The sequence below is a fragment of the Hipposideros armiger genome, unplaced genomic scaffold (genome assembly GCF_001890085.2).
Source record: "Hipposideros armiger isolate ML-2016 unplaced genomic scaffold, ASM189008v1 scaffold_583, whole genome shotgun sequence".
In the NCBI taxonomy this organism is placed as follows: Eukaryota; Metazoa; Chordata; class Mammalia; order Chiroptera; family Hipposideridae; genus Hipposideros; species Hipposideros armiger.
Genome location: NW_017731933.1, coordinates 740,878 through 768,529, shown reverse-complemented (window position 1 = coordinate 768,529; position 27,652 = coordinate 740,878). Strand labels below are relative to the sequence as shown.

Below are 27,652 nucleotides of genomic sequence, written 5' to 3'. Positions count from 1 at the left end.
GGCCAGCAGCCGCCGTGAGCAGCCATCCAGAAGCCTGCGAGTGATCTGCCTCGCCCGGGAAGAGCGCAATGATGGTGCCAACTTGGGCCAGTGAAGCAACATCCTCTACAATTAGACTGAAGAACAAAATGACAGCAACTTGTCTGTTCCTCTTCCCCCAATTCCCCAGCATTGTTCCCATCCCCCAACTCCCCAATAAAAATCTTAAAAAAAAAAACTATATATGTTTGTTGGAAAAGTCATGATGCATTTTTGCAATGAAAAACAGAAAAATTATATATGGGATAGGACAATTAAGTTCACAAACTCATCCCAGAAAAAGTGCTACATAACTCATTGCTAAATATAACTACAGTCATCTTCTAAGTACAGTAAGTTCCTGACTTACGAACAAGTTCCATTCCAGGAGAATATTCGTAAGTTGGATTCATTTGTAAGTCCGACCAAGTGACTTACACACCTTTGACAGAAATATACAATGTAAAGCCAGTGGTTGAACAATTCATGTTATAAGAACGAGCGACATCTACCATTTTTTCACCTCGGTCCAATCTCTCAATTATTTTCACTTTTGTTTCCATGGTTATTGCTTCGCGCTTCCTAGCAGCCCCCTCCACATCACCACCATTTGGATCTGTGAAAGTTTGCAACTCCAATGTTCATAAGTTAAGAACTTACTGTACTCCCCTTGGGAAGCTATGCACCAACACCAGCACCTAGTCCACCCTTCAAAGCAATTTTGGAACTCTTTTTCTGGAATGGCCATCAAAGCTGTCATCGTATCACCCTTGATGTCCTGAATGCCATCAAAATATCTTCCTTTGAATATTTCCTTTCTCTTTGGGTACAGAAAGAAGTCATTGGGGGCCAGATCAGGAGAGTCGGGAGGGTGTTCTAATTATTTGTTTACTGGCCAAAAACTCCCTCACAGACAGCACCGTGTGAGCTGGTGCAGTTGTGATGCAAGAGCCATGAATCTGGTGAAAAGTTCAGGTCATCTAACTTTTTGACGCAGCCTTACAGCACTTCCGAATAGTAAACTTGGTTAACTGTTTGTCTAGCTGGTACAAATTCATAATGAATAATCCATCTGATGTCAAAAAAGTTTAGCAACATCGTTGCAACAAAGTTTGCGAACTTGATTGTGTGTGTGTGTGTGTGTGTGTGTGTGTGTGTGTGTGTGTCTGTCTGTCTGTCTGTCTGTCTGTCTGTCTGCCTGTCCTAAATTTAAACCATAAATTGTATTTGTTACCCTAAAAATATTTAAATACAGTGTTCAAATTCCATTATGACTAATATTTATCACAATAATTTCCTATCCAGAAATAAAACATCAAACACATTTAGCTACCTTGAGAAATAAATGACTAGTTTTTCCACAATATTTGGTAATAAACCCTCTACAACAAATCGTAACTTGTCTTTTATTATTCACCATTCATTCATCCACTCAAAATACTCTTAAATATTCTGGGCTAGGTATTTGTTGTTGGCCCCTCCAGACCTACACCCCACATTTTTACACTCAGCCCCCTGGCTCATGAAGCTGACCTGTACGGACCACATCTTTAATTTGCTCCATTTGGGTTAAGTCTTTGGTACCTGGCAGGAGATATCAGGGAGAAAGTAAAGGGATTTGTCGACTATCCCATAAGGTTGCCTCTTTCTGGCTTGTGTCCCTTGGCTGTGTTACCTATCTCTGTTCAAAGGGGGCTTCCTTGTATGAATGTATGTTGTTTTCTTGGGCCTAGTAGTGGTGGCAGCTCATTTTTTGTACAACCACATCTGTCTTTGTAATAAGTCACTTGTAAATACAAACTGCTTGAAAAATCCCATCTTTGGGTCTCCTATCTGTTTCCTGCTGCACCCGGATGAATGCTAAGCAGCCAATATAGTTCTTGGTAATGTTAAGAAAGTTCTCTTTTATTTGTTTATTTATTCATTTTGTATTTATTATGTATTAATTTATTTTAAATTTTAGGTGGAACAGAGACTCTCGATATTTTTTTTTCTTGCATCTTTAAGTAAAAGTGGCTCTAAAAGTGTCAGTTTCTGTTCTTCTTGCCCCACACTGGTCATTTCAATCATTCAAAATCACAGTTTAAAAAAGCGGCACCACAAGAAGATCCTGGGAGTGGTGAATTTGAAATGTGAGAGACTGTTCTAGCAGCATTTTCCCTGCTGTGTGAGGACAGATCACGCCTTTTGTGTATGAAGTTAACGGAGAGATACAGAGCATCCTCCCTCATTAAACACTGTCCAGATGGCTTTGACGGGAAGTAGGTGCTCTTGAAATGTATTCATTATAATGATGATTTTCTGATAAATAATGTGAACCACCAATGGGAATTGTGAAAAAGGGATTTTTGTCTTTTTACTTTATGTGTGTGTTTTATAATTACAGCAAATACAAAACAGAATACATTCTTTAAGAATAGTAAAAGAGAGACAGCCAGTTATCTCAGTTGGTTAGAGCTCAGTGCTCATAACACCAAGGTTGCTGGTTCGAACTCCATATGGGTCACTGAGCTGCGCCCTCCACAACTAGATTGAAACAGCTATTTGACTTAGAGCTGATGGGTCCTGGAAAAAACACAGTGTTCCCCAATTAAAAAGAAAAGAAAAAGAAAAAGAATCGTGAAAGAAGCTATGGTTTCATTTTATTATTCTCTTATAATTATTGTTATATAATAATTGTAAAGGCAATTACAGAATACATTTTGGATTAAGAAACATTAAAAATGTTTAAATATTAAATGACTCAAAAATGTTTTAAAATTTGGATATAAAAATCCATAGGGTTTTGCTATTTTCTAAAACATTCCTTATTTACTTCATTTTTAAAATAAGCTTTAAGATAACATTGATTCTAAATCTTGCAATAGAATCTAACAACACATGCTATCTATCATTTTATCATAACCTTATCAGATAAACTATAATATTTTATAATATTTGGGTTAGAATTCAGGAATGTAAAAAATGACAGCAACATGACATAAAACTACTATAAATATAGGTAGATTATGACAAGAAAAATATTAAGTATGTTACATGATCAAAATGTTATATTTTATTGTTTTTCTCCTTGTGTTACTTTGAATTAGCTTCATCAAGAATATTGGATTTTAAGGCTGTTTTTAAGTCCATTTACAATATAGGAGATGTTATGCCTGTTTCTTTGAAATGGTTGTGCCATTTAATTGCAGTTTTGTCTGAAAAACTTATCTTAAAAAAAAAAAAGATTCTTCTTTAAAGGAATTGTTTCTGGGGCTTTCTTTGCTCTAAATGGTAGCTTTGTTAATCAAATGTTCTTTGTAGGTTTCCCCTTGTTATGGATAGAATTTTCACGGATTCAAATTGTTACTCAAACAATCTCTCTCTCTCTCTCTCTCTCTCTCTCTCTCTCTCTCTCTCTCTCTCTCTCTCACACACACACACACACACACACACACATGCTTATCTAGTATGATTTAAATTACATGTCAAAACTTTTTTATTCCTAAAATTAAGAATGAGGTTCAAAGGATGAAAAGGCAGTTAAATTATGAGCAAATTCATTGTTGTAGCCCATGTTCCTTTATCCATTTGCTGGGAAATAAATCAGGAGGAAGAAAGGCAGCTACAATTGATAGAGTGGAATAAATGAAGCTTATGCTCTGTTCAGAAGTTCAACAACAAAATGAGACAGTATATGAAGAACAAGATTTTTATTCCTAGTTCAATTAGGAATAAAACTTTGTAATGAGATTAGTTAAATATTTTTACTTATTTCTTTGTGTGATAATCATACTAATGTTATTTAAGATTTCCATCTAAATAAAAATTAATGTGCACTTCCTCTGCACTCTAAGAATGGTTCTGCTCCCAGGCTAATTTACTCAAATTTAAGTTGTTTATTTTATCTGCTAGAATAAAGAATTGATACCAGAAGATGAAAATCACAACTTTAGTAACCATTTAAGAAACACTGGATAAATCTGAAAAAAATATTTTGGAAATTAGCTCTTTTTTAAACAAGAAAAATATCTGTTCTGTATTGCAAGGGATTATTGATATTTTTTTTTCTAATTAGAATATTTCTGTAAGGTAAAGAATGTGGTCCTCAAAAAGTAATAAAGACATGCTTTCTGCAGTACAGCAAGGGTTTAAATGTTATCTCTACCACTCACTACCTCTGTAACTATCTATATATTCATTAATATTTTGGACCTCAGTATGGAGAAAATAATTATTATGTTGTTGGATTATTGATCAATATGTGTCACTTTATTAGGATTTTCAATATATGATGACTTCTGTCATCATCACTACTAAGCATTGTGCATGTAGTAAGCCTTTTATAAATAGTATAGATCAATTAATCAATACCAATGCTTTATATTTAGATAATTTGGTATATTTCTCACAAAGCTCCATATGAATAAGGTGATTTCAAAGAAGATTGTAGTTTTTTATGTAAAAATATTTATTTAAATTTATTTCATGGGATGGTGTTATATGTTTGCACAGCAATACATTTAGCTGAGAAAATGTTAGTCATTGTTTTCTGCTTTGTAACTTTTGGCCTCCATATTTCATGCTCTTCACTCAATATTACCTTCTTCTACTGGGGCAATTGTTCATCAGTCTCCACGTGAATGTCCATTTGTTGCCCAGAAGACAAGCAAGATGGGAATCTAGAAATGTCCAATAGATTGGCAAAATTTAGTCCGCGGTGATCTCTATATGAACAGATATGCAGAAAGACAAAAGCAGGACTGAAGTTGCTTGAAAAGCACATGAATAAAAAAAGTACATTTTCTACAGAAAAAAATTATCTTCAACATGAAAAAGCAAAGTAAAAGCAGGATGAAGGCAGTTCTAGATTAAAAGAGATGTAAGAGACATGATTCATGCAAATATGAACTTTGATTCTGATTGGAATAAGCAATAAAAAGTCATTTTTGAGATATTGGGAAATTTGAACAAAATATTACATGTTATAAAGGAGTTAATTTTGATATTGTCAGGTATGGTAAGGGCATTGGGATGATATAAGGAAAGCTACATGTGTTCACAAGATGCTTATAGAAATATATGGGGTAAAATGATACAAAGTCAGGGATTGTCCTTAAAATGCCTCAAAACAAATCTGTGAATAGATAAAGCAATCTTATAAAAGATTCATAAAGATTGAATCAAACTAAAGACTCTACAGAAATTATTTCTTCTTTTATATTATTTTTTCTAATAAAATTTAGTTTAGAATCATTTTTAAAATAAGGAACTTTATCCTATATTTCCAGCATAAGGCTGGAATATATGCCATGACATCTTTCTACTGAAAAGTCTTAAAAGCACTGGGTAAAATCAAAAGAGAAAACCAACTTTGTGATCCCATCAATGAGCTGGCAAGAAAATAAGGAATCCTGAGACCAAATACAACTTTAAAGTGAGAAAGAAGAGAGGCAAATGGTATTTTAGGGCAGCCGGCTTCTTGTCCTGAGGGCATTATAAAATAAAACCTGAGGAAATTGAGTTTTTGTGTGTTTTTTTAAAATGTATATTTGTGGGGCTGTTTCAAGATGGTAAGTCTCTTAGTGGATCTTCTAGACACATTTGGAACTCAAGTGACTATCATCACTTCACTAGAAGAGTGCATTAACTCTGAGGCCTCTTTCTCTCACTCTATGATAGATCAAGGAAAGCTGTCTGCCTCAAAATGAAGAGCTAGGGGAAAGGCAAGTAAACGTTTCATGAGAATGAATAATGATAAGCTAGCTTTAATAATTCATTATCATTATTATTATTAATAATTCATTCTGAATTCAGTTGATCTGGTTGGATAAAAATGAATCTAAAGTAAACACAAATCATTTTGAAAGGACTCTGCCTGCTCAAAATTTGGCTAAAACGCCATGAAAAATTATTTCACCATCAAAAATCACAACACAAAAGGAAATAAAACAAGTGAAAGACAATAGAAAGAGTTGAACATTGAATCAAACTCTAATAGCAGCCAGAAGTTGAATTTTTAAAACACTTAATATAAATTAAGTATTCTTATTATTTGTAAAGTACCGAAAGGGTAATTTGATCGCTAATAAATTGCAATTAAGTATTACAGGACACTCTAGCATTGCTTGGACCAGTGCACCATACCTCCTGATATTCAGTCTTTATGTAGTCATCTCACATTGACTCTGGGCTTGGCAATTTTTCCTGCTTTGGTCAATGGGAAATTTGGAAGCATATGCAGGCAGATATATGATAAACAACAACATGCCAGCCTGTGTTCGCTAAGAATGTTCCTCTTTAGAAATCAGCTCCCATGCTGGAAAAATGCTTAGGAAATACAACTGAATTATGAAAGAAAACATAGAGGAACCACCCAGCCTCAGCCAAGCATCTAGCTGAGTGTAATGATACAGCTGACCTCTACTATGACCTCTGCTATGGCACATGGTGCTGAGCCCAGTCAACCCACAGAATAAACATCATTAAAATAAATCAATATTAATTCAAACCAATGGCATGCAAACTTTTTCTGTAAAGAGTCAGATAGTGAATATTTTAGGCTTTGTAAGTCATATGGTTACTGCCTCAGTTACTTGGTTCTGTCCTGTAACGCACAAATAGTCATAAACAATATGTAAGCAAATAAACATAGCTGTGTTTCAATAAAAGTTCATTAATGGACACAGGGATTTGAATTTCATATTATTTACACAAGTCACAGAATCTTCTGTCTTATCTTTTAAAAATATGAACTCTTTCCTTGGCTCACAGGTGTACCAAAACAGGTATCACACCTAATTTGGCCTTCGGTCTATGGTTTTCTCACCTGTTATAAGCAACTAGATTTAGTGTCAGTTTGTTACACATCAACAGATAGCAAAAATGAGAATTGTTTCTGGATATTGGATGCTGCTATAAAAAACTTTGCTTGTTACATCTCAGGCCATTAGTTCTTTATTCTAATGTCGCTTCTATTTGGACCATCTTTCCATTTCCATCTTACAGTTCATGGTTTTGCCTTCTTTCCTAAGATATAAATCACATATAATTAAATATTATTTGTCAATCAATGGGACAAAGCAAAAAAATGTCACAGTGTTTGCAAGTTATAATTCCATGTTCATGTGGAACATTTACTGCAAAAAGGGGCCTGATAGGTTTATAAAGCAAGTCATAATCTTGCAAAGCAGTAAAAAATCAGTAGTTGAAAGTTTTGTTAAAGCTATCTGAATCCACATATTGCTTGTGTTGGTTCCCTTTTCGGTCTTGAGTAGGATGTTTTCTGGCTTAGTCTTTGAGTTATAGATAAGGCTCAGATGATACTGTGTTGCCCCCTTGGTAGTAGCCATCAAAATATTATACAACCCCCGGACTCTGACCTTAAGAGTTGAACAGGTCATTTCTGTAGAAGTAGCCAAGTTTCAGTGAACAGTTATTAAACATTTCTATATTAGAACTATTGGGCTCTTATTTTAGTATCTAATATGTGGTTTTTCTTTTCATTTTCATATAGTGATTTTTCATTGAAAGATGTCTGGTATTAGTTTGTTGAGGCAGAGTTTTAATCATGTGTCATTCAAATCTTAAATAACAGATCTCTCTCTCTCTCTCTCTCTCTCTATATATATATATATAATATATATATATATATATATATAATATATATATATATATATATATATATATATATATATATATATGTGGATCACATAGATATATAGATATATAGATATAGATATAGTTGTCTTTATTTGTTAATATAATTAATATAGCATAAGAATTTATCTCCAGAGCTTTCCTTGTAGGTTTTTATTGAGTTTAAACGTGGCTTCTTAGTATAAACTGTAAAGAAGATTGCTCCAGTTGAAGGATACTTTTTTTTTATCTATTAAGTTGTTTGTTTCCTTAATCAATTGTAATGTAAAGGATTGTGAGGAGTCTAACTTATCTATAATATGATGCTATTTTTAGGCTTGTTATTAAACACAGGTTCAGGGTTATGCCAATAAAATATGTGCATTTATTGTTTCTCATAGAATTCTTGCCTCCATGGACAAGAACTATTAGTGAATGATATCTTTTGAACAAAAACATAAAGAAAATCAAGTTGTTAGCCAAGTGAATATTCTGGTGAGAATTATTGTAAGAAGTGGGGCAAACAAACGCAATGTCTGTGAGTTTCTTACGGAACAGCACAGAGACCACGATAACTGGGAGGAACCAGCCAGGCGTGAAGGCCATGAAACAAGCTGAAGTCAGCATTGGTGGGACCACCTTGTATAAGGCCTCGGAGAACAGGATTGGAACTTTGGCTTTGAACATAAGCAAGAAGGAAAACTACTGTGACATTTTTAGAAAGGCAAAACATTTTTGGACTTAGTTTTAACAAGATTATTCTTGAAGAAGAAAATCAGAAGAGGACAGTAGCTGAATCAGGGAGACCTTTTCTGAGGCTCCCGCAGGGTCGTCAAAATGGAAGTCGTTAAATGATCCATTACAGATATATTTTCAAGGTAGAGCCAAATACATTTTCAGATAAATTAAAGGATACTAAGGTTTTTGCTCTGTTTCATTTTCAAAACCAATTGGAAGGGAGGAATGCCATGAGATATAGCTTGTGGGCAGATTGTCAGGATCTTCAATAAAAAGAAAGTGGGAACGTTGTCTTGATCCATCTCGTAGTTGACTATGATAAAAGCAAATGTGACTAGTTTATTTTTAGATAGGCTGGTGGTGAAATGTTGACAAATTATTAAAAAGAAAAAAAGGCAAGAAAGCCTTTGAAGGATATAAAAGGGAGGTAACTTATTTAGGAAAAAAAGGATGGCAATTAATATTAATTGATTAATAAATAGTTTGAGCATGGATTAAATGCAAGTCACTCTTCTAGGCATCAGGGATATAGCATTCAACCCTATAAAGAAAATACACTTTTTCCAAGGTCAAAAGTACTAACAATAGTGGTTGTCATTCATAATAAATGTATTGGTCTATTATTGGAAGAGAGAAGGCAGAGTAAACTCCTGGTCGGAGTCTTTATTCTAGTGTATTTCAGGTTGAAGGTGGGGAGGAGGGGTATGAGTGTGTGTGTGTGTGTGTGTGTGTTTAAAGCATCACATGATACATATTATGTATGCCTCACCAAATTAATATCTTGAAGCTCTAAACTCTAATGTTACTATATATGAAGACAGAGCCTTTAGGGTGGTAAATAAGATTAATGAAGTTAATAGAGTAGGACCCATAATCTGAAAAGACTGATGTCCTTACAAGGATTTGGTGGGCCATTCCACCATACCCACCTACTAATCAGGGCATTAATGTACTAATTATGAAATAAAAATCACTCCCAATCAATAGTTAATTATCTGATCACAAATTTTGGTAGATGGCCTGAAGCAAGTTGATGTTTGGATAACAGAGAACAAATTGCAGATTGTTTCCTTAGTAATAATGCTCCGAATTTTAGCATTAAATTTTCTCATAAGATAAGCAACAGGTATGTCAGGATGCTGTTTTTTGTACAGATATGTAGGGAATTCATGCCACTGTCTTGATTTTTCTCCTCTTTAACTTGAAGAGAACTCTTTCTTATTAAAATCTATTCATGTGTTAAAGCCTAAGGGAAATCGTTGAATTAAATAAATCAAAAGGAATAAATCATCACCGTGGGTACCTTTTCAATTGTTGCCCAAGAAAGTGTTGTCACTGTTCAGAAATCTTTGTAATGTTTTTAAAATAAATAATATGAATTGATTTAACCTACTCAATGCATGAAAACAAAACTACTCCAAACTTAATAGATGTTCTAATTTTGTTTTTGTTTTTGTCTTTGTTTACTCTATTGAGTGACAATTTTTAGGGTAATTTTATTCTTATCTTAACTGCACGTAGCCTATAATGGACTCCAGAGTTATATGGACTATGTGAAACCATATGCATTATTTAGTATGTTAATTTTCTAGGAAAAGGGCCACAAAAGTTTTCAGAAAATAATTTGACATTTATAACCCAAAAGTATTTAAAAATCACTGATTTATACAAATCTATAAAAAAAAATTCACGTGTTGTTTGTCTCATAATTTTGCAACTGTTGGTTTTATGGAATTCAGTTAAGAGGAAACAACTTTTCTCTGAGAAATATTCATTAGTCTCTGGGGAACTACAAATGTGTATGATCTTGGCCTCACTAATGGCGTTCTCCAGCTGAGTTAACTGGGCATCATGGTGATCTCAGTTCAGTACTAATCTCTCTAGAACCATCTTGTATTTGTTAAGTGCATTTTTACATTTAATTTAATTTACATGAGAATTTCAGTAAAGTAATATTTTTTCCAGAGTCTCAGAATTAGCCCTCAGTGAGGAGATAATGTCTTATCTTATTTTAACAAGCTTTTTATTTTTTGTGGGAATTGAGATGGGGCAATAGATTATAAGGATTAACCAGCTATAAATGCAATAATCACTCTGCAGCCATAAGAGAGAAATTTAATCTTTAAGCCTACAAGGAAAGTGCTTCAGAACTCAACACAATTTACTTTATTTCTGATATTAGACTCTATAAACAAACGTACAATATAATACAGACAGTAAAGAAGTTCAAGGAATACCAAATTGAGGATAAAATGTCTTAAAGGAATTCATCTGTTCATAGCGTATTTATTTGCTCTTGAAGCTAATATATAGTTTCTCACTTACTGAAAATGGTCCTTAGCATTAACGTTTGCTTGATTCTAATCTTCTATTTAACTTCTAGTTCCACACTCTCAGTAACATGTCTTGAATAGTATTCTAAGAGTAAATACAATTTAATTAGTCTGAATATGTCCCCTAGAGTCAGTGGCTATTAATACAATTGCTAATTGCTGACATTAATAAAAAAAAATCTAACTACTGATATTGAACTCGCATAATACCTTATATTCCTAGTGATGATTCTACTGAGACCATTTCCTTTATTGGTTTATAGATGTTAATGACTTAACATATTATATCTTCATTCATAGGCCCATAAATTATGGAACATATGAAGAAACTTTCTAGATCTTTTGAATAGTACTTCTTAGCTTCGTAGGCTAGATGGGGTCATGAAAAAATAAAATTACATGTAGAAAAATAAAATTTATGAAATCACACCCTCACCAGGACGAAAAACACAACCATACAAAAATCAGTTGGAGTCTTCTATCTTTAGTTGATATGATTATTTCAAAGCATGTTACAATTTTGGAAAAGCAGCCAATCTGCAAAGGTTTAAGCATGCAATTTGATAATCAAGATTACGGTTTTCTAGTTAAATGTTTCCTCAGAGATTAATCATGGATCTGTCTAACACAGCTCTTATCAATGGCCAATCATTCAGTCTTTACATAAATACTTTTAATATGCATACAATCAAATAAATATAAGACAAAGGATTTTTATAGGAAAAAATAAAACAAACAAAGAGGGTTACTCATAACCACCATCTAGATCAGAAATAAAACTATGGTAGACACCTCTAAATCTGTTTCATCCCAATAATAGCCCTTCTCCTCCCCCCAAATGCAAACACTTCCTTTACTATAATCACTTCCTTCTGTTTCTTTGTCTTCACTCCAATTTATTATAGTTTAAATATATCTCTATTTTTTTTCAAAGAGACCGTCTTCAGTGTTTTCTGCTTCTAATCTTAGAGGTCCCTTTCTTTTGATAATCTCTAATGTACCTTCACATTACCGATAAAATATGTTCTAGTATTCTAGAGATTCACTAGGAGGCTATTTTTTCCCCCATAACACAGACTTTGAAATAATTGAGGAGGTATCACATGTTCTAATAATCTTCCTCTGCAGATTAAATATATAAATTTTAACCTAGTTATTCTCAAATTAAGGTCTCCAAGCCATTGTCATGAAAGTCACCCACAGAACTGATTAAAAATACCTATTCCTAGACCTTATTTCAAATTCACTGAATAAAAATCTCTAAGGTAGCATACAGTCATCATTCTTTTTTAGCCTGCTTCCCAGGTAGTTATATATTCATTTCTTCTATAACACTATGGGTAGGCAACTTTGAATTGTAATCAAGATAGCAGTGATGAACAAAAAATCTATTTAGGAACATAATATATGTATCTTCTTTTCATCTTAAGCTCCTTTTTTCTTAATGATCTTTTTATGACCTTCCTTTTTCCATTATTTGGTTTTTACAATAGTTAGAGACAAAGTTTCCTAGATGACAAAGAAACAACTAAGAAAATGTAAATGGCACAGGGGACATCACCCTGGTTAAAGTTCGAAGAATAGACTTTTTGAAATAGAAAGGATAATTCTCCCCATTTTCCCAACTCATTAATGAGTATCCTTAAAAAAATGTGTCTTTCTCATCACATACCTAAAAAGTGGAAATGATGGCTATCTTGGGGGATTCTGTGCAGACTGAGATTGAAATGGTACGAATAGAGGGCCAGCTGAGTGGCGCGTTGGTTAAGAGCTGGCTTGGTATGCCAGAGGGCCCCGGTTCGGATCCCACATATGAGGACCAGTGACACTGCCCTCTACAGCTAAGATGCTGAACAACAGCTCAACCTGGAGCTGGGCTGCCGTGAGTCGCTGGCCACGGCATAGGCTGCAGCCCCTGTGGCAGTGGGTTGTCATGGGATACCGTGAGTAGCCAGCAGCCAGCGTGAGCGGCCAGCAGCCAGCATGAGCGACCAGCAGCTGCAGTGAGCGGCCGTCCAGAAACCAGTGACTGATCTGCCTCGCCCGGGAAGAGCGCAATGATGGTGCCAACTTGGGCCAGTGAAGCAACATCCTCCACAACTAGAATGAAGAACAAAAGGACAGCTACTTATCTGTTCTCCTTTCCCCAATTCCCCAATAAAAAATCTTAAAAAAAAAAGAAATGTTAGGAATAGATAACTCTTGCTGTGTTTTTCATCCTCAAGCTAGACATTATTTTGCTTGAAAGAGAAATGTTGAATAAATGATACAGTATCATTAATACTTGTATCATATAATGTCACTTGCTGCACACCTTATCTCCTCAGCCAATACCCCTCTTTAGAGACAGTTAGATAAGAAACATAAAACCAACAAAGTATAGTGTCAAAACAAAACGAGTACTTGGAGTGTTTCAAAAGGGATAACTACAGTTTTAAATGCTGCTGAAAAATCAAATAACATAAAAAGATACAAAAGTCCATTGGCTTTATTGAGATGAGTAAACAGGTGCTCCCCCTGAGAGCTGTATTCATATATTGAGGGCAGTAACCACCTTGGAAAAAAAAAACATGAGTGAGTTGGAGATGAGGGCATTTTGATAAATTTCATTGTAGACAACTATTATATTTTTTAAAGCTTTTCTGTGAAGGTGAAGGGACAGATAATATTGCTAGGTGAAAAATAGATATGATGACAATTTTGTATTGTTTTTCTTGCCATCCTTATTGCATTTATGCTGAGAAGTATTTAATCCTGTTCAGATTTTGTTAGGTTTTATTCTATAGCAAATAATCCTTTGAAGGTATGAGAAGGGATCATTGATTGTGGAAGGTTCTTTGTACAAGTGGGGGATAGGGAAATTACATTTTCTTTATTGAGACTGAAGGAAACTAGGAGAGAATGGGTAAAAATTCAGATGGGTATTAGTGTTTGGAAACAGCTAAAAATGAACCTTCCCAGTAGATTTACAATTTTTTTTTCTCTGTTAATTAGGAGGTGAGAGGGTTTACTTAAAAGAGAGATGATGATTACAGGAAGGATATGGATATTGGGGAGGTTGGAGAAGGTCTGAAATTGTCATTACAATGGATAAGATCTTCAGACTTTATTTGGAACAGAGCTGAACTGAGTCAATTTATAATAACATTAATCTGTCCTATTGCATGATTGGCAGTTTTAATATAAGAGAAGGGACTAAGTGAATTAAATAGATTTAGAGCTTGGATGGACTGAATATACCAGAAAATGATTAAAAACAACAAAATACTAGGCAAGGAAACTTCTTCTTCTTCTTCTTCTTCTTCTTCTTCTTCTTCTTATTATTATTATTATTATTATTATTATTATTATTATTACCATTATGATTATTGCAACAATGAACTACAAGAGGGTTTAAACAAGCAGGCTGAAAGGATACTAGATTGTGGGCAGAAAAAGAAGTGACTTGCTTAATGTTTTTGTAAGTCAAATAATTTCTGCTCTAAGGTGTATTTGCTAAACTAGAGGATAAGAATATTTAAACTGAGATTGTCAAAAAAATCTGGCTTCAAGGTGCCACCCATGACAACATCAAAAATCTTGGTAGGGAGTAAAATTGAAAGTAAGAAGCTAAGTCTTTAGAAATGAAGGAGGGGCCAGCCCAGTGGCTCAGTTGGTAAAGAGCTCGCTCAAGGGTGCGAGCTCTGAGCAACAGCGGTTCGAGTACCGGCCAGAGCTGAGCTGCCACTGAGCTGCCAACAGGTGGCTGGATGGCTCAGCTAATTAAAAAAAAAAGACGATGAAAATGAAGAAGACATGAAACAAATATGGAGAGGAAGATGACAGGGTCAAGTGGTATGATTTTCAAAAAAAGCAAGGTTATTTCTTTATTATTTATTGGTTTATCATTTGCTCACTAATTGCCTCATAGCTTTTGCTTTATTCTCTGTTCATTTATTGTTTTACATGTATTAAAAGAACTGTAGGATGATAATTGTCTTATGGCAATAATGAGAAGTGAGGACAAAGACTTCCCTCTTGATTCTGTGGTACAGGAATTCAAAATTTATCAGTAGAGAGGGTTAAAAAGAAATGGTGTCTTCAGAAGTGAGTCAGAGTTTAGTGGAAGCAAGAAAATGGAGGGAAGTCTCTGAGAATGTGATTATCTATCGATATTCCTTACTTTCAATTTAACACAGAGAACTGGCTTCCCAAACAGGGACTGGATTTACTATGTATCATCACAATATATGATTGCCCTGAGACAAAGGTCCAGCGTAGGGAATGTTAATGAAAGTGATATATCTTCTTGCAGGTCCAGCCCATGACATCTCCTATGCATACTTTTCCATGCTGTTTCCATCTTCTCTAACTGTCTGGTTGGAGTAGAGTTGCCACCTCCCAAGACCTTAGGAATCAGATATTGAACATGACAGAGTTTTTGTCAGATTGGGTCCTTGAATCAATGCATGGAAGAGGGCTACCACACTTACCTACTCATTTACCCAATATTGTTATATGGGCAACAATTAAGCATTAATTATATTAGAGCAATTATAAGATTTAGATTAATTTTGTTAACACTGCTAACTTTATCATAAGTGATATAGGGAGCTTTGTTGTGTGTTTACTTGTTTGTTTATTTGGCTGGTTGGCTAGTTGGTCAGTTTCAACGAAGAGATGAGTTTAGATGACAAAGCACAATGGTTCAGGTTTTAAGGAGGAGAGGAGGACCAGGTCAGAAATAAGTAAGTACACGTTATTAAAGTAATTAGCTTCTGTAAAGGCTACTTTGCCTGCATGCTGGTCTTAAACTTTGTGTGTTGGCTGATCAACATGAAGATAGAGCAATAGTTAAATTCAGAAACTCATTTTTTTTTAAGTTTAGTGAATAGTGAACAAGATGTTTATATCTTTAGATTGTGTAATCTGAGTACACAGCCTGATAAATTTAAGGACCCTATCCTATCTCATTTATCCAAAGATGATTCTGGTCCCAGCAACTAGAAATAATTATGTATTTTACATCGATTTTTATACAATTTCAAAATCAAAATATTTTATGTTTTTTTGTGTAATAACGATCTTATTTTTTAAGTTAAAATGACACAATCATTTGCTTAAGCAAGATAAAGAAGATTGGAAAAAGCCAAAACAAATTTTGAAAACATTTAAAGTGTGTGCACATGCGCGCGCGCGTGCGCGCGCGCGCACACACACACACACACACACACACACACACACACACACACACACCCCACACACTCAAACCCACTTTTACTTATTTGGCTGCTTTAACCTGAACTATTTTAACTCCTAAAGTTGGTGTTAGTCTAAGGACCATAAAATCTCTGCTAGTTTTGTATAGGCAGTTAAGCAATTAACACTGGCAAGAAGGAGCTTTGACGCCCTATTTGTCTGTTTTCAGCTTTTTGTGATAACTGCAAAAACAAAAGTAGAATCTCCATTTTAATATCTAGTTACATATGTTTGCTGGGAAATCCTTCTGGACTTTGTTTCCAAGTGAAGAAGGAAATACCTAAGGGTAAATGACAGAAATAGTTTCTATTCTGGAGCTAAATGCAGAAAAAAAAAGGTTACATAAAGGAAGGGAAAATTAGAACAAAAACAAACAAAAGAAGGAAAATTTTTCAAAACATGGTTTTAAAATTTATATGTTGTTAAAATTTATTAAAATTTAAAATGTATATTAAAAGACATATGTGTATTATATCTAGGTTATTTCCAATTTTAGGCTATTTTGATATAGATTAGAATGAAAAAACAATTTACAGAGATTAAAGGGTTTTACAATTTTTAATTCTCTCTTATTCTGTATTTTCATCTTTTCTTTATGAATCAATTTATCTTATCCTTAACAGTGCAATCTAATGCTACTTCTGCCTGAGCTGGAGGGTATAAAAATGCAATCAATTTATTTCTGCGTAATAACTGTTTCAATGCCTTGGTGTAAACATTGCTTATATTTGTTTGTATACTTACGTTAAAAATTCCAAGCAGAAAATAAGCAATGTTTCTAATACCAAATCCCTAAGTACTCTTCCTTTCAGTCAACCTTATTAAATATATAACATATGCAAATTAAACCCAAACAATAAGAATCTGTAAATATAATGTAATCATCTATGTGTCTTAAAATGGAAAATGAGCCCGGTCCACGCCTTCCCAGCATGCTGCTCAGCCTCTGCAGTTGCTAATTGGCCTTGGATGCCTGGCGGGGGGTATTGGGCGGTGTCAGAAGAAGATGGCCATCACTGGGCCTCAGGAAACCAGGAGAAAGAGCTGCGTAGGACCATTCTTTTTAACGCATACAAAAAGGAAGTATGTACCACCAACAATGACTATAAATCCATGCAGAAGAGACTTCGGAGCAATTGGAAGATTCAGAGCTTAAAAGATGAAATCATATCTGAGAAGTTAATTGGGGTGAACCTGTGGATAACAGCTGGGCCGAGGGAAAAATTTATTGCAGCTGAGTTGGAAGTCCTGAAGAAATACCTGGACGGTGATGGAGATATCCTTGTGATGCTAGGAGAGGGTGGGGAATCCAGATATGACACCAATATTAACTTTCTCCTAGAAGAATATGGAATCATGGTTAATAATGATGCTGTGGTTAGAGATGTGTATTGTAAGTATTTTCATCCTAAAGAAGCTCTAGTTTCCAATGGAGTCTTGAATAGGAAAATGAGCAGAGCTGCAGGGCAGGAGAGCAGTGGAAACAATGCTCAGGCTCTCACCTTTGCCTGTCCTTTTGGTGCTACATTGAGTGTCATGAAACCAGCAGTGGCTGTTCTGTCCACAGGCTCTGTCTGGTTCCCGCTTAACAGACTCATCCTGACTTTCTATCACTCGAAGAACCAAGGCAGGAAGCTGGCAGTGCTTGGCTCGTGTCACATGTTCAGTGACCAATATTTGGATAAAGAAGAAAACAGGAAAATCATGGATGTTGTTGTCCAGTGGCTCACAACAGAAGGCATCCACCTAAACCAGATTAATGCTGAGGACCCAGAAATTCCTAACTACATGCTGCTGCCAGACACAGCCACCCTGTACAAGTGGCTTCGAGTGTGTCTCCTGGAGGGCGATAAGCACCCAGGGGACTTTACCACCCTCTTCGATCTATCCGTGTACCAGCTGGGTACCAAGGTCCCTCCCCAAGGTCATCAAGGCTCATGAACAGCTAAACGTGAAACCTGAAGCTCTGCAGCTCATCCAACCTCAGTGTGAGGCGCCGCTGCCAGCCTTTCAGCCAGAGGTTTTCCCTTCCTGCTTCAGGGTTTTGCCACCTCCTCCACTGGAGCTGTTTGACTGAGATGAGACGTTCTCCTCTGAGAAGGCATGGGCTGCCCAGATTACCAATAAGTGTACTGAAGAAGACCTGGAATTCTATGTCAGGAAACATGGTGACATTCTTGGAGTAACCAGTAAACTACAGAAGGACCAACAAGATGCCAAGCATACCCTAGAGCATATCTCCTTCCAAGTGGTGGAATTCAAGAAATTGAACCAGGAACATGATGTTGACACAGTGAAACTGTGTTCCAGAACCATTTCTGAGGACCGTGCCTCCTGGACCATTTTCTGCCCCCTGATTCTCTTTGTGAATTCTTTTCCAGTTGTTGTCCAACTCCTTTATCAAAATTGTCTACATACTCTTCCTTCTATGAGCTGTGGAAGGTCTGGGAATCCTCTGTAGGTATAACATTTCTAATTTAGAAGATCCTCATATGAGATACGTTCCATTTTTTAAATTAAATCTGATTGAATCTGTACTTTTATAATTAAAACAAAATTGAAAATGATTCAGAAAAATTCTCCCTTTGGTTATGTTTCCAAACTCATACTTTAAATTATTTTACACACCTCATAATCAGTGCCTCTTAGAAGCAAGGCTTCTAAAAGTGTGTGAACACTTTTAGAAATAAATAAGTAAGTAAATAAATAAATAAATCAGTGGCTTTTATTCTTCAGCTTTTCTTCAAAGAGGTAAAAAAACGGTGGTAATGAATTCTTAAGTAGCAGTAAATAATGTCTAAAACACAGAAATAAGAGTCTATATCAAAAGTATGAAAACCATACTATTTTCAAAAGAAACATTATCATTTGTTTGAAATAAACTATTAAAAAGGAAACTGCTATCAGAATATGGTATTGTTAATTGATACATATTTAATTAACTGTAGTTTAAGTGGCTTACATTTTTATTTCTACCATTTACTAAAACTTTATATATACAGCATTTAAATTTGAGCCCTATCAAGTAAATTGTGGTAAATAAAACAATTTTATTTGACTGTAATACAGAATATATACATTTTTGTTATAGGCATTCACTCATTCATTTACTCAAATTTTTTTTTACGAAGCACTCATGAGATTCCAAACACTATTGAAGTGCTGGAGATAGAGAAAGGAATATGTTTTATGATAACTTTGTCCTCATGGACTTAACTTCTAGTGACACGCATAAAAACAAGTAATAAAGAAATAGCTACAGCCATACACCACATAACGATGTTTCTGTCAGTGACAACCACATAGTCAAAAGAGGTCCCATAAGGTGATAATGAAGCCGAATTTCCTCTAAGAAATGGAAGGTTATGTGGTTCAGAAGGATTTTTCACTCTCTCTCTCTCTGACAAGGGCAATATCTATGGGGCTTGGCAGTAGAGTCCCTGGCACTCACAGCCACTCTATTCTGCATGTCCAGATTCCGTGTCAGCAGCCACTGACCTGTTTCAGGACAGAGGAGCCTGTCCCTCAGAGGGCGTGGCAGCCTCCCAGGTCCAGCACGATGGCTTCAGAGGACATTGTTATACATTCTCTGCTGAGGCCCTAAGATCTTGTATAAGGACATGGGTCCACAGGAGCGACCTTAACAAGTATTAAATGTCACAGCCACTTTAGTAAAAGCTTTCTGTGGCCGTGTGAAGCCAGCCTGTTTCTGTACTTTGGAAATATTTTCAGGCTGTAATGATGTCAAGCATAGATAAGTTTTATGTCTTCCATCAATTCAATCCCAGAAAGAGCCCTTTGTGCCAGATAAGTTCAATAGAACCAAAAATAAATTTCCAAAGTCAAAATAGCAAGTCCTAAGTTTTACACCCTCTCCATGTTAAGTGCCTTCTTTTTTTTTAATAACTATCACACATTTCCTTAATCTGACTACTGCTCCATATGCAATAACCAAAACCACATTGCCAGAACAATCCCCTGTTTTTTTATCTCTCCATCTTGAACTAGAAGATGATGGACAGGAATTCTTTATGTCCTTGTAGCCTGTTGCAATGATTTGAAATGTTCTTAGGTGAAGGGTAGCCCAGGTTTTATATGTGAGAATAACATAATGGTAGTTATATGTAAAGTTTAAAAGTTCATATTGGGTGATGCATGGAGAATGGGTCTATGAGAGGGTTAGTAAAGGTAAAATGTAGAGATCAGTTAGGAGGTTATTGAATGGTCCTAATGTAAGATGCTGATCCTTTGCAATAGGATGATATCAAAAGAGTAGGTTATGATGACTAATTATGTGACAACGTGGCTAGACTATAGTGTCCAGCTGTTTACTCAAGCACCAGTCTAGAAGTTATAGTAAAGGATTTTTTTAGACGTGATTAACATTTAAATCAGTTGACTTTGAGTGAAGCAGATTACCCTCCATGATGTGGTGGGCCTCATCCAATCAGTTCAAGGCCTTAGAACTGATTAGAGAAGACTAATCTTAGAACTTAGAACTTAGAACTTAGAGAAGACTGAAGGAAGAGAAAGGAATTCTACTTCAAGAGTGCCTTCAGACTCAAATTGCAACATCAATTCTTGTTAGAGTTTCCAGGCCAGTGGTCTGTCCTGTAGATGATAAATTTGCAACCCCCATAATTGCATGAGCCAATTACCTAAAATCATCCCTCTCTCTCTCTCTCTCTCTCTCTCTCTCTCTCTCTCTCAAATATATTTGTAAAATATATATAAAATTTCCTATTGATTATGTTTTTTCTGGAGAACCCAGATTAATACATAGGTTATTAGACTGATATGCATATAGTTGATGTAATACATGTGTGCTATGAGGAAAGAGTGAACTCAAACTCATGTTATGTATGAGTGCTGAACAACACAGTGAATACTGATGCTATTAACTGTGATTCAGAAAACACAGAATTGCTTTACATAGAGAAGGGGAGATCAAGCTTTCTGTTTTGCACATGTTATGAGACCTGTTAGAGTTGTTAAGTAAGCAGTCAGACCTAAACATCAGAATGCAAACAATGGAGTCAGGCCTGGAGGTACAGGTTCAGGGTCATCACTTTGTAGATGCTATTTCAAGCTATGGACCTAGGTGAAGTCACCCAGAAGGAGAGTTGGTAGAGGATTTAGAATTGAGCCCAGAGCAGAAAGTTGGAAACTTCAAAGGACACTGGGTAAAAGTGGCAGACTATATGAAACAATAGGAGAAAACAGTGGCCACAATGAGGATAGAGAAGGGGCCATTGGATGTGGCAAGAGGGAGCTCACTAGTGTCCTTGAGAGCAGAAGATTTATAGGAAGAGAGCAGGACAAAATCCCAATTGGAAATAGGTTAATATAAAAGGTATGGCTTGAAAGAGAGATGGTGACAATAGTCATCATTTGATACTGTTGATATCAGTGGTTAAAAGTGAAATAAGGTTCTTATATTCTGTTGTGTCTCTTACACTAGATTTTATCTTGAAAATTTTACATGATTTCTAAAATAAATATACCTAGCTGTAACTTATTTTCCTATAATTTGCCCCTTTTCCATAAATAGAGTAAAGAAGAATTATAGGGTCTATTATTTTACTCCATGATTTATTAATGTAATTTTCTTTTGTTTTGTTTTAGGGAAAAAATGGGCCTTCGGGTGCAGAATTTGCTTTTCTTATGGTCTCTATAGATAAGAACTGGCTTAATGTTATGCTCTTTTAAGTATATCAAGTTATACAGAGTGCCAGTGGGCAAAAGGAACCATCCCATAATAATGTAGAAAATCCACACATAAGGCTCATTAGTCGTAGCTATGACTATGGATGACAAAAAGGAACAAAATAGCAGTAAGGCAATATTTTGGAGAGAGGGCTAGAAGTGGGATTTGCAGCTCCTCTATTCCCGTTACAATGAAGCCAGTCAGCTGTACAAAAGGGATTCAAGCATCTCTACTTTGAATACATTTTAATACTCAAAATACCATAGAGTAAGATGTAAACAAGTTCTTAAAGAATGTTGACTACTGAAATGAAATCAAATAAAATCCAATCCAATCCAGTAGGAAAGAGAACCATAAAGCACGTTATGAATAGCATCGTGTCAGTTATGTTTTCACCACAGGGAAAAAATATAGGTAACTGTGTGACTTGATGGCAGTATTAGCTAACACTATGGTAGGAAACAATTGGCAGTATATAAGTGTATCAAATCAACATTTGTATACCTGAAACTTACAATATTTTATGTCAATTATATTTCAAAAAATATGAAAAGTTAGTTGTAATTATTGCTAGTAGTCAAATGGGTGAAGGGCAGTTTGGGGTTTTGTTTTTGTTTTGTTTTAGTTTCAGGAGTGGTGAAGAGCAGTTTTGAAAAACTAGAAAAACTGCTTTTTTAGTACTGAGAAAAACAAACAAAATATCAATAAAAACAAAAAATGAAACTCTCCAGCACAAATGCACTTGAGATGTGATATATATATATATATATATATATATATATATATCCATATATGAAATGTATGATATATAATATATATCATACATATCATATATATCTCCATGTATGATATATATATAGCAAAATTTCTACAAAGAATAATGTTAGCAATAGTATTTACTATTAACAAATGAGAATATTTGTCAGGTGAATATACAAAAATATTTAATAGAACAGAATCAATAATTCCTATTTACCTGTAGGTCTGAAACATTCATATTTCATACATTAAAAACACCATTTATTTAAAAAATGATATGCTAATAAAATTTTATTAGAGTACTTTAGGAATTTATTACCTTGTTAGATATATCAAAATCAACTAAAAAGAACTAAATTCAATTATTAAATGAAGATGTATAAATTTCAGTATTTTTTTTTAATTCTTGAAGAAAAGCAAGACTTTTCCTGTTTTCTTTTCCCATATGCCATTATATTTGGCTGATAAGGTGGCTATAACAAAGTAGCAATAAACTGAGTGGCTTAAACAACAGAAATATATTGCCTCCCAGTTCAGGAGGCTGGAAGTCCATGTGGGCAGGTTTGGCTCCTCAGGTGTGTGTGGGAGGATCTGTTCTGTGCCTCTCCCATAGCTTCTTCGCTAGCAATCTTTTTTTTTTTTCTTTTCTTTTTTTTTTTTTTTTAAGCTGAGCCATCCTGCCACCTGTTGGTAGCTCGGCAACAGCTCAGCTTGGGTCAGGAATCTAATCGGGTGACCCTGTTGCTCAGAGCTCACACTCTTGAGCAAGCTCTTAACCAACTTAGCCACTCAGCCAGCTTTTGCTAGCAATCTTTGGTGTGCCTTGACTTGTAGACCATCACCCTGATCTCTGTTTTCAGGTTCACATGACATTATCCACTTGTACACGTCAGTATCCAAATTTCCACATTTTATAAGAATATCAGTCACCCTACTGACCTACCTTAACTGAATTGCCTCTATAAAGAATCTATACCCATCTAAGATCATACACTGAGGTACTGAGGTTGTGACTTCAACATATGAATTTTGGGGTGGAGAGAGGCAAAAGTGAACCCATAACAATTTGCCTTCTGGTCCACAAAATGAATGTCCTTCTCACATGCAAAATATGTTCCTTCCCAATTCAACACCCTCAAGTGTCTTAACTTATTCTAGTGTTAACTTGAAGTTTAAAATCTCTTCTAAATATTGTCCAAATCAGGTATAAGTGAGATTTGAGGTGTGATTCATCCTGAAGTATAATTGCTATCCATCTGTGAACCTGTGAAACCAGATCGCAAGTTTTCTGCTTCCAAAATTTCATGGCACAAGCGTCGGATAGACATTCTCATTCCAAAAGAGAGAAATCAGAAGGAAAAAAAACAATCACAGATCTCAAGCAAGTCCAAAACCTGGCAGGGCAAATTCCATTAGATTTTGAGGGTTGAGAATGATCCTCACTGCCTAGATGGTGCTCAGCTTCCTGGTCTCACTGGGGAGGCAGTCCAGCCCTGAAGGACCTGGGCTGTGCCCGCCCCCCCCCCCACCTCCTCCTTGGGTACTGGCCCTATTTTCTATTCCCTGGATGACAGCCTATCCTCTGAAACCCTCAGGAGGTGGCCATGCTCTCCATGGCTATAACCTTACAGTAAATTTTTTCTGCCATGGCCCTGTCCTTATTCTTCCTTCATTTTCTCCATCTCTGTCTCAGTCAGTCCAGACTGTCAGTTTTTCTGCTCTTTTAAAAATCTCATAAATCTTCTTAGCCTTCCATGCAATTCACAGAGGTCCAAGAAATCCTACATGAAAATTCTCTGTGTGACTTATTTTGCTTAGCACAATAATCTCAAGATCCATCCATATTGTCGCAAACGGCACTATTTCATCTTTTCTTATGGCAGAGTAGTATTCCATTGTGTATATACCACATTTTCTGTATCCAGTCATCTATTGAAGGGCACTTTGGTTGTTCCCATGTCTTGACCACTGTAAATAAAGCTGCAGTGAACATCGGAGAACATGTATCTTTACGGGTCTGCCATAAAAAGTCAAGAACCATTTGATTTCACTGATATGTGGTTTATAAAACTGAAAACAACAACAGCAAAAAAATAAGACAAACACATGAAGAAACAAAAACTCATAGACACAGACAATAGTTTAGTGGTTACCAAAGGGTAAGGGGGAGGGGGTGGTAGAAGAGGGTAAATGGAATCAAATATATATATATATATGGCGATGACGGAGAGCTGACTCTGGGTAGTGAACACACAACATGATATATAGATAGTGTATTACAGAACTGTACACTTGAAACCTATGTAACCTTACTAATAATTGTTACCCCAATAAACTTTAATTAAAAATAAACTTTCAACAGATTTTCCTAAATAACTCTAACTGTATCCTGGCCTTGTGCTAAGATGGTTGATTCAATCATCTAATCTCTTTAACCAATGGTTGTCCAGCTACACACTTAACTCCATTTTACGAGCACACTATCTGAATGAGCTGAAATATTCCAGCCAAAACTTTCTTTTGGTTAAGGAGTTTCTTCTTAAATTTACTTATCTTTCTTGTATTGTCCTATAAGCAGTTATAAGAAGCCATCCTATGTCGTCAACACTTATAAACCTCCTCAGCTAAACATCCAGGTTCATCCCCTGCCTGTTCTACTTTCCATTTCACAGGATATGATCCCAATAAGACCTCTGTAACTTTTTAATAAAGTTCATCTGTCCTCCAGTTACTCATTACTCATTTCCATCCCAAATCTACCAGAAGAACATTAACATACCTATTTCTAGCAATATCCTGTTCATAATGATATATGTATTTTCTAAGACAATTGGGGCATTCTCAGTAGATCTCTTTTTTTGTTTGTTTGTTTGTTTTGAGCTCTCAACAGAGTTACTGTTAACTTTCGTACTTTTATCAATTGCCTCTTCCAGGCAGTGTAGACCTTTCCGGATCACACACCTCAAAACTTTTCCATCCTCTACTTATTATGTCTAATTTCAAAGCTACTTCCACATTTTTAAGTGTTTTTACAGCATCATCCCACTCTTGGTACCAAAATCTGTATTAGCTTGCTAGAGCTGCCTTGACAAATTACCATAAATTGAGTGGAATAAACAACAGAATTGTATTTCCCCACAGTTCTAGAGGCTAGAAATTCAATATCAAGGTATCAGTAAGGTTGGTTCCTTCTAAGAGCTGCTAGAAAGAATTCGTTTCATGCCCCTTGCCTAGCTTTTGGTGGTTTGTTGTCAATCTTTAGCATCCCTTGGCTTGTAGAAGAACAATGCCAATCTCTGTCTTCATGGTTACACACCATTCTCCCTCTGTGCATGAATGTGTCCAAAATCCCCCTTTTTATAAGTACACAGTCATATAGTATTAGAGTCCCACATAATTACCTCATTTTGACTGGATTAAAATTTAGCCACATCCATGAAGTTAAAGCAGATAACTAAATTTTAAAGAAAATAAAGTTTGTCTCTGAGCATATTTTCTTGTTTGTTTGTTTTTTTTCTGTAGCATTAGATTACATAGTGGTCAAGCAGTGCTCTGTAACTAAGTGAATTATCTTTTTTTTCTTATTTTGTGTCCCCCAAATCATTTGTTTCCCTTTATTCTATCTGAACCAAAAGTCATCTTGAAAGACAATTCACTTGTCACATTGCACGTGTATCTATTCTACATGTTTCTACCCATCCATTGTGATGTGATTCTTCCATATAAGATTTCTAATTGCCCATATATCAGTTTAAAAATTTACTTTTCATACTTTGCTGAAATTAAAGCTTTTTACTTAGTATTCTTTCTTATAATACTCCCTTTTGGTTACTTTACTTATGTTGTAACTTTACTTTCTTTCTTACCTCCCTGTTCAATTCATCTCTGCTGTTGTCTCTCTTTTATTTTTATTATTTCATTCTCCACCATGTTGTTTCCCCACATAATTTGTGTCCAATAAACACTTTGCAGTGACTGTCTTCTACACCTCAATCTCTATTTCTATCTTTTGGCTCCAATAACTCAAAAAGACTGACTAGGTCTTTGTTACAGGATGGTTTCAAATCTATCACCTGTCAAGAACCAAACTTCCACATCACCATTCTTTGTCCTGACCTCACTTTTACTATTGATGCCACTCAGCTCAATCTTAGAGTCTTGCAGGCTCTTCTATCTTACTTTATAACTGTGTGTAAAGTTATAACTGTTATGTTATGTCAAGAACAATAGATTCTTTCTCATATAGTATCTCAAATGCCAACCTCATTTCTACAGCCACACATAAAATGCTAGGACAGGTGCCTCTCACATTCAGTATTTTAATATTCTCCCTAACTCTCTCTTTCCCTCTGGGGTCACTGTGCCCCAGTCTTGCATTACAGTGCCATCAATCAATTACATCACATTTTATAGTCTGATATGTCAAGCTGTCTGGTAGATACCCAGATTCAATTTCCTATCTCCAAGGAACAAATGCTAGCTGGGTGATGGGTTCATAAAATAGGAGTAACACTAATTATAAGTGCTAAAATAGAAACATGCATACGTACATCATGAATACAGGCAACTCAGAATTTCTTCCCGAGGATTCAGGGTAAATTACATGGTGGAGGTGGAAATGGAAGGTGAGTGGGAGTTCGGCGAGTGGATAAGCACATCGTAAACACTAGAAAAGTCAAGTGCACATGCATTGTGGCATCCAAGTACATGGAAATTCAGTGAACGGCAGGTGGTTGTCAGTGTTAGAAAGAAAGCAGAGTCTGAATTGGAAAATACCCTAAGTTATCTGTAAGTTTGATGGAAATGTACGCTATAACACAGGGGGATGAATAGAGTGAGGGCTGAATGTAACAAAATTAATTTAATGCATTCCAAAACTGCCAGTTTCAGCTATGACATGCAAAGAGGATAAAAATTGTCAGTCCCACCTTTACAACATGAAAAAAAATGAACAAGCTCAAGGTCAATAATATTTGTTAGACTCAGAGCACCAAGGTCACAGAGCACCATTGCTCAGTATCTGAGTCAGGCACATTCAGGCAGACAGAGCTGAGATCCGCACACCTGGAACAGAAGCTACTGGAGCTCTGAACTAGTTTGAGTCCTTACATGGCAATGGATTCCAAGTGCTGCAAGCTGAATCTGGACAAGCAGGAAAGTGAGAAACCCCTTGGGGCTCTCGATTTAGGGAACCCACTCTCTCATGGCACCTACCCCAAGGCACCTCCCATGGCGTTCATGG

The 27,652-nt window shown here is 35.6% G+C and overlaps 1 protein-coding gene and 1 pseudogene across 1 annotated transcript in view; both read left to right on the top strand.

The window, feature by feature from the left end:
- Positions 1 to 27,652, top strand: part of LOC109371665 (cadherin-18-like) — a 455,237-nt gene that overhangs the window by 58,604 nt on the left and 368,981 nt on the right. The gene's annotated exons all lie outside the window — the stretch shown is intronic.
- LOC109371664 (intraflagellar transport protein 52 homolog pseudogene) lies at positions 16,951 to 18,266 on the top strand (annotated as a pseudogene).